The following is a 5000-nucleotide window of genomic DNA, read 5'->3' as shown; positions in this document are numbered from 1 at the left end:
TCGCACGGGTCGCGCGTCCTGGGAGGGCCGACGGAGGAAGCCGGCGCACGGCCGCCGCGCGGACGGCCGGCGGGGGCGCCCATGCGCCGGGGCCTCGGCGGGCGCGGGCCGGCTCCCTCGGGGACGAACGGTGCCGGGCCCGCCCGCCGCGAGGCGACGGACTTGTGCGGAGTGGAGCGGAAGTCCCGCCGCGGCAGCAGCAGCCCCCCCTCCCTACCACCCCGGCGGGGCATCCGCCCAAGGCCCACCCCAAGCGTTCCAAAGTACCGAGGAGCGTTGCAAACGGGAACGGCCCGGACACGCGTCCCGGTCTCACGGGATGCGCGTCCCGGTCGCACGGGTCGCGCATCCCGGGAGGGCCGATGGAGGAAGCCGGCGCACGGCCGCCGCGCGGACGGCCGGCGGCGGCGCCCATGCGCCGGGGCCTCGGCGGGCGCGTGCCGGCTCCCTCGGGGACGAACGGTGCCGGGCGCGCCCGCCGCGAGGCGACGGACTTGTGCGGAGTGGAGCGGAAGTCCCGCCGCGGCAGCAGCAGCCCCCCCTCCCTACCACCCCGGCGGGGCATCCGCCCAAGGCCCACCCCAAGCGTTCCAAAGTACCGAGGAGCGTTGCAAACGGGAACGGCCCGGACACGCGTCCCGGTCTCACGGGATGCGCGTCCCGGTCGCACGGGTCGCGCATCCCGGGAGGGCCGACGGAGGAAGCCGGCGCACGGCCGCCGCGCGGACGGCCGGCGGCGGCGCCCATGCGCCGGGGCCTCGGCGGGCGCGTGCCGGCTCCCTCGGGGACGAACGGTGCCGGGCGCGCCCGCCGCGAGGCGACGGACTTGTGCGGAGTGGAGCGGAAGTCCCGCCGCGGCAGCAGCCGCCCCCCCTCCCTACCACCCCGGCGGGGCATCCGCCCAAAGCCCACCCCAAGCGTTCCAAAGTACCGAGGAGCGTTGCAAACGGGAACGGCCCGGACACGCGTCCCGGTCGCACGGGATGCGCGTCCCGGTCGCACGGGTCGCGCGTCCCGGGTGGACAGACCGAGCAAGCCGAGGTGCCGCTCACGGCCGCCGCGAGGGACGTACGGCGCCGGCGCCCGCGCCCCGTGGCACGGCCTAGAGCGTGCCCCCCTGCCACCCCATCGGGGCATCGGCGCAAAGCCCACCGCGGGGTAGATAACCGAAGGCAACGAGGGACGGTGGATGCACATATCCGAGCAGTGGCGATAGGGCCGGAGGGAGCACCGACAGGGCCGTGAGATTTTAAAGTACCGAGGGAATTTGCAAACCGGGCCCGCCCCTCCCCCCGTCCATCGCACGCCGATCGGGGGTCCGGCGCCCCGCGGGGGGCTGCCGGCATGCGCTCCCGGTGCAGGCATCGACGAGCCGCCCGCGACCTCCACTCGGGTCCGAGCCCCCAAGCGCGGATGCCGAAACGCGCCGGCCGCGGCAGCCCCACCCCTGCCACCCCATCGGGGCATCGGCGCAAGGCCCACCCTGGGGTAGATAACCGAAGGCAACGAGGGACGGTGGATGCACATATCCGAGCAATAGCGATAGGGCCGGAGCGAAGACCGAGGGGGTCGGGGGGTTTTAATGTTCCGAGGGAAGTTGGAAACGGGGCCCGCCCGGACGCCCGTCCCTCGCACGCCGATCGGGGGTCCCGCACCCCGCGGGGGGCTGCCGGCATGCGCCCCTAGTACAAGCATCGACGAGTCGCCCGCGACCTCCACTCGGATCCGGCGGCGCACGCGCGGATGGCGAAACGCGGCGGCCGCGGCTGCAGCCCCCCTACCACCCCGTTGGCGCGTCGGCGCAAAGCCCACCCCGGGGAGGATAACCGAAGGCGACGAGGGACGATGCATGCACATATCCGAGCAAATACCGAGAGGGTCGGGGGGAAGACCGAGAGGCAAGGGGTGTTTAGAGTACCGAGGGAAGTTGCGAAAGGGGCCCGCCCGGACGCTCGCCGCTCGCAGGCGATCCGGCGGGGCGCACGGAGGGCGCCGCCCATCGCCGGAGCTTGCTCGGTCATCTCTGCCGCACGGACACGTAAGCGCCGCCGCGCAAGGTTCGGCCGGCGGGGCGGACGGTTCGCCGCCGCAGGCCTTTCCCGCAGCCGGAACGTGGGCCCGGCGTTGCGCGCCGGCGGGCCGCGCAATCCGCCGGGGCGCACGGCGGGCGCCGCCCGTCGCCGGGGCTTCGCTCGGTCATCTCGGCCGCACGGACACGTGCGCGCAGCCGCGGAAGGTTCGGCCGGCGGGGCGGACGGTTCGCCGACGCAGGCCTCTCCCGCGGCCGGAACGCGGGACCGGCGTTGCGCGCCGGCGGAAGGCGCGATCCGGCAGGGCGCACGGCGGGCGCCGCCCGGGCTTCGCTCGGTCATCTCGGCCGCACGGACACGTGCGCGCCGCCCATCGCCGGGGCTTCGCTCGGTCATCTCGGCCGCGCCGCCACGTGCGCGCCGCCGCGGAAGGCTTGGCCGGCCGGGCGGACGGTTCGCCGCCGCAGGCCTTTCCCGCAGCATGCGCCCCTTCGCCCGAACGACCGCGGGACTCCGGTACGGCCTAGCCGTCGGCCGCCCGGCTGCAAGCCGTCGGGGCCGCTCGATCCCCGTCGCGTGCCGGCCGCCGCTCGGGCCAGCCGGCCGGCTGCCGCACGTAACCTCTGACCTCATCAGCGGTCGATCCGCACTGCGCTGGTCTTCGGTGCGGACCCGTCGGGGCCGTGCCGCGCCGGCCGTCGCATCCGGTTCCGCAGGCGCCGCCCGGTTGCCTCCCGCCCTCGTGCGCTCGCGCCGGCCGGGCGACGCGGTGCCCGCGGGACTCGGGCATGGTTGAGCCGTCGGCCGCCCGGCGGCATGCCGCCGCCGCTCCGCGCCGCGTGCCGGCTGCGCTCCTCCCCGCGCCCGTCCGCGGGCGGGCCCGCCGCCGCTCGCGCCGGCCGGGCGACGCGGTGCCCGCGGGACTCGGGCATGGTTGAGCCGTCGGCCGCCCGGCGGCATGCCGCCGCCGCTCCGCGCCGCGTGCCGGCTGCGCTCCTCCCCGCGCCCGTCCGCGGGCGGGCCCGCCGCCGCTCGCGCCGGCCGGGCGACGCGGTGCCCGCGGGACTCGGGCACGGTTGAGCCGACGGCCGCCCGGCGGCATGCCGCCGCCGCTCCGCGCCGCGTGCCGGCTGCGCTCCTCCCCGCGCCCGTCCGTGGGCGGCCCGCCGCCGCTCGGCCTAGCCCCCCGGCTGCCGCACGTAACCTGCGACCTCGTCGGCGCTGGATGCGCGTCGTGACAGTTTTCGGTGGGGCGCCGCGGAGGCGCCGGGGGCCCATGCGACGGGCCAGGGGGCGAACGGAGGGCTCGGTCAGCCCTAACAGGGGACCGGCGACAAAGGAGCGGTCGCGCAAAGCTTCGTAAGGGACCCAGACGACGGGCCTACCGATCCGAAGCACCGCGCACGGACGCGCAGCGGGCCCACGACGGGCCGACACGGAAGGCCCGCCGCCAAGGCCGCAAAACCGACAAAGGAACCCACGGGGACGCACCAGAGCGGGCAAAGCTTTCACCGAACGGGACGGGACCGAGCCCCCGCAACAGGCGAGGGCGACGGATCCGACCAAGTAAGGCCGATCCCGCTCCACGCACGCGCGGCCGCAGGAACTTCGTGAGGGACGGGACGACCGGCCGACCGAACCGAAGCGCCGCGCACGGCCGCCGCGAGGGCCGGCCGGAGGCATAGACCGAGCGCCGCGCCAGCGGAAGGAGCGTGCCGGCTCCGTCGGGGACCACCTGCGCACGGTCCGTCCGAGCGAGCCGACGGACCGGCGCGGAAGGCCCGGCGCCGAGCCCGCAAAACCGACAAAGGAACCCACAGGGACGCACCAAAGCGGCCCAAGATTTCACCGAGACGGGACCGAGCCCACGCAACATGCGATGGCGACGGATCGGACCAAGTAAGGCCGATCCAACTCCGCGCGCGCGCGGCCGCGAGCACTTCGTGAGGGACAGGAAGACCGGCCGACCGAACCGAAGCGCCGCGCACGGCCGCCACAAGGGCCGGCTGGAGGCGTAGACCGAGAGCCGCACCAGCGGAAGGAGCGTGCCGGCTCCGTCGTGGGCCAACTCCGCGGGGCCCATCCGAGCGAGCCGACGGGCCGGCGCGGAAGGCCCGGCCGAACCCGCAAAACCGACAAAGGAACCCACAGGGACGCACCAGAGCGGACAAAGATTTCACCGAACAGGACGGGACCGAGCCCACGCAACATGCGAGGGCGAAGGATCGGACCAAGTAAGGCCGATCCAACTCCGCGCGCGCGCGGCCGCGAAAACTTCGTCAGGGACGGGACGACGGGCCGACCGATCCGAAGCGCCGTGCACGGCCGCCGCAACGGCCGGCCGGAGGCGTAGACCGAGCGCCGCGCCAGCAGAAGGAGCGTGCCGGCTCCGTCGTGGGCCCGCTGCGCGTGGCCCATCCGAGCGAGCCGACGGGCCGGCACGGAAGGCCCGGCCGAACCCGCAAAACCGACAAAGGAACCCACAGGGACGCACCAGAGCGGACAAAGATTTCACCGAACGGGACGGGACCGAGCCCACGCAACATGCGAGGGCGAAGGATCGGACCAAGTAAGGCCGATCCAACTCCGCGCGCGCGCGGCCGCGAAAACTTCGTCAGGGACGGGACGACGGGCCGACCGATCCGAAGCGCCGTGCACGGCCGCCGCAACGGCCGGCCGGAGGCGTAGACCGAGCGCCGCGCCAGCAGAAGGAGCGTGCCGGCTCCGTCGTGGGCCCGCTGCGCGTGGCCCATCCGAGCGAGCCGACGGGCCGAATCCCTCGAGGACGAACGGTGCCGGGCACGCCCGCAGCGAGTGCCCACGGCGGGCTTGTGCGGAGTGGAGCGGAAGGCCCGCCGCGGCGGCAGCAGCCCCCCCTCCCTACCACCCCAGCGGGGCATCCGCCCAAAGCCCACCCCAAGCGTTCCAAAGTACCGAGGAGCGTTGCAAACGGGAACCGCCCGGACATGC

The sequence above is a fragment of the Phoenix dactylifera genome, chromosome 10 (assembly GCF_051530095.1).
Source record: "Phoenix dactylifera cultivar Ajwa chromosome 10, Ajwa_hap1_PhDact_Kaust_v1.1, whole genome shotgun sequence".
In the NCBI taxonomy this organism is placed as follows: Eukaryota; Viridiplantae; Streptophyta; class Magnoliopsida; order Arecales; family Arecaceae; genus Phoenix; species Phoenix dactylifera.
This window is presented reverse-complemented; position numbering follows the sequence as displayed.